The sequence below is a fragment of the Erythrolamprus reginae genome, chromosome 7 (assembly GCF_031021105.1).
Source record: "Erythrolamprus reginae isolate rEryReg1 chromosome 7, rEryReg1.hap1, whole genome shotgun sequence".
NCBI classification, from domain to species: domain Eukaryota; kingdom Metazoa; phylum Chordata; class Lepidosauria; order Squamata; family Dipsadidae; genus Erythrolamprus; species Erythrolamprus reginae.
In genome coordinates this window covers 87,154,893-87,158,328 of record NC_091956.1, presented here as the reverse complement: position 1 = coordinate 87,158,328, position 3,436 = coordinate 87,154,893, and positions in this window count along the sequence as shown.

Here is a 3,436-nt window from a genome sequence, read left to right as displayed (position 1 = left end):
AGGCCTGGCGACAGAGATGAGTTTTTAAACTCTTTCGGAAGGCGAGTGTTGTGGTTGGCTCTGGCCCAGCTCCTGCCCCAGGGAATGGGGAGGTGGATGCAGGGGAAACTTCAGCATGTCACAGGCTTGTGTTATTGCCGACAGAATCAGTTCAGAGTTTAGTTTCCCTCGGACGAAGAAGAAGGTGGGAGTGACTCAGCAGAGGAGGGGCTTGGCACACAGCCCAGGCAGTCAATCTCCCTTATCTTCCTTTGATTCAGATGATGAGGTTTTGGGACCCACGCAAGCGCAGAATTATGCGTAGAAGAGACCAAGTAAGAACATATTACAGGAAATAAGGGAGGCTCCAGTAATTAGGGCTGCTGCTATAAATAGCAGCATGTGGGTTTGGCCATTGTGGAAGCATATCTGATCGGAGTTCGTCAGGAATCCTGTGTCTTCTGGACGTTGTTGCTTTTTCACGCCTTGGAAAACAAAGCAGAGCAACGTGTGTGTATGTGTGTGTGTGTCTCACTTTGTTGGAAGAAGAAGGGGTGTGAAGTTTCTTCACAGCTGCTAGCTAAGTACTTAATGACTGCTTAAGGGACATTGTACAGACTACCCGGTTGTTTTGGGAGGAGTGCTCTTTGCCATACAAAAAGAGTGCTTAGTTTATTTTGCATTTTGTGATAAAGAACATTGTTTTGAATTTTCAAACGTGTGTGTGTGTGTGTCTGAAATTTGTATCCTTGAATTTTCGGGAGGCTCCTATCAGAGAGCCCGGCAGAATAGCGAGGAGAGTGGGGGCAGTGTGAATCTCCGGAGGGGGGGAGCTGCTTCCAGAGGGCCAGCTCCTGCAGCCGGCCAGCCACTCGTGTTGCTAACAGCTGGGAGAATAAAGGTGGCAGCAGATGGTTCCCGTGTCTTCTTTTGCACCCACCTCTAGCCAGAACGACACACGGCGGTCGCTGTCTCTTTGTCTCATGCTCCTCACATCTCCTCCTCTGTGTGCAAGGGGGTTTCCTTTTCAACATTGGCCACTTCAGGGACAGGGGCCTTGTGGTGGCTTTGACTGGCCCCATCGCCACATCCCAAACATCCCTGAGAGGAGCCCCAGGAGCTAGAAATGGCCTGCTGCTGCGGGCTGGATGAGAGACCGACACCTGGCACCCGAATGTTGCCTTTCTGGGCTTGATTTTGGGGTATCTCCTCTCTGATTTTCCTCTGCCTGCAGGGCCCAGCCCCCTTCTGCCCCGTCCTGGATGAGGCTGGGCCTCTTCTTCCTCCTCCTCCTCCTCCTCCTCCTCCTCCCTCCTCCTCCTCCGAGCTCCAGTCAAGGCCCCCTTCACATCGGCCCAGAGACATTATATAACCCTCTAGAATTATTTCCTATTTATTGCAAACTTTATGGATTTTACTGGAGGGATTGGAACCAAAATTACAGAAATTGTATTCCAAATGGCAATGCCATTTAATTATTCATTTTGATTAGAAGGTTTTAAAGAAAATTGGGAAAAATATTTAACAAATTTTCACAATTAATCTTTCTGTCTGATTTCTTCTCATAATTAATCTTGCTGGCTTAATCTCCATATTTCCAAGACCTATAAACATGTGCAGCATAAGAAAGTAATTCAATGCTTGTTTAGCTGCCAGGTTTATAATTGCAAAATACTGGAAAATTAAACTACATCTTTCTTTGCATCAATGGGATCGAAAAATGTAGAAAAACTTCAAAAACAACAACATACAATAACAGAGATCTTTGAAGAGTTCTACAAGTCAGGATAATTTTATGAAATAAATATTTGCAGCTGTCCGTGATTGGGCGGTTGCATTTGTCTGTAATTAGGCGGAAGACATTTGTTCATACTAACATTAAAGTTGATTGAGTGGGAAGACAAATGCCCAATAATGGGGAGGGGGCCTGTTTCCTCAAAGCCCGGCCCAAGAAACAGGCAGGGGGGCAAATGGCCGGGGAATCCTGGGAGTTGAAGTCCACACACACATCTGTAAGTTGCTGTAAGGATTAAATTAAATAAGTCTCCCACTTCTTCCTTCCTTTTCCCTCCCCTCCTCCCCCTCCCCCTCCCCTTGCAATACGCCATGTCCCCACAACCCCATGTCTGAAGGACACAACACAGTTCACAGGACAGCAGAGACCGGGAGGGCTGTGACGGGATTGCCCGGAGCGCCAGGCGATTCCCACGGAGCATCCAGAAGGAAAACGGCCCAGGGAGCCCGGGGGGGGTGGGGTGGAGGCAGGAAGCCTTCACGGTAACTGAGCAGGGGGGGGGGGAGCTGAGGTGGAGGGCCGGGAGACTCTGGGCGAGCCCACCTGGTGCCCAGTGCAGAGGGCTCCGGCCTGCCTGCCAGAGGCTCTGAGCCCCGCCCAGAGAGCGAGAGCACCACCCAATGGGCCACGCGGGAGAGGGACTGCCTGGGCCTGTCTGGGAGCCCAGGTCCAAAAGGGCTCGGGGTGGGGGGGAGGCCCTTCCAGAACTCTCTCCCACTGGCCAGGGGTGAAAGGAGTCTCCTGGACCTCAGAGACCCAATCAGGGCTTGAAATCGGGGTGGTGGTTTGAAATGTAATTCCCCCCCCCTGGTTCTGTGGGCATGGTTTGGTGGGCGTGGCAGGGGGAGGAGACTGCAACATCCCCACTCAGGGGGGGGGGCAGCCAGAGAGGGTCATTTGCTGGTTCTCATGAGCTACTCATAGTTTTCCGCTCCCGGTTTCTCGGGGACCTGCTGGATTTCACCCCTGCCCGAGACCCCCCCCCCCCCATGAGGCAAAGGTGGGCCACCTCTCTGGGCATTCCTCACCCAGGTCTAGTGTTTCTGGATGCCCCAGTCTCCCCTCTGGGAAGTAGAAGAGTTCCCTGCCACTCTGGCCTCCTCCTCCTGCCCAGGGTCCAGGCTGCCCCCACTGACCGGAGGCCATGGCTGCTGCTCCCCCCCCAGCAGGGGTGGACGGTGGCACCAGGCCAGCTGCACTGAGACCTGGAGGAAGAGTTAAGTGTCCCCCCCCCCCTCCTCCTCAGCCCTCTTCCTCCTCTGAGAGTGACGGAGACAACAATGCGGCCTTAACAGCCCCAGAAGGAGGGAAGTAACCGAATCCCCCCACCGAAAGGGAAGAATTCTCCCTCCTGCCTCCCACCAAACAAATTATGGATCTTTCAGTGGGGGGGGGGGGGGGGGGCTTTCAAAGGCCACTTAAAACAGGCCTCCAAGTCACTATCAAAGCTTCAAGCGCCACCCGACATATCAGCCCTGAGACGCGGAGAGGATTAACATGAGCACTTTTGAAGGAAACAAGGGACCAATTTAGCCCAAAAGCAATTTGAGGTCCAGAAAAAACCTTGGACATGTTCAGCTACAAACTTGAAAAGTGACACCATTTGGGGAGAATTTGGGGAGACAGAAGCCTTTATCACTGGAAAAGGATCCGAACTTTGAT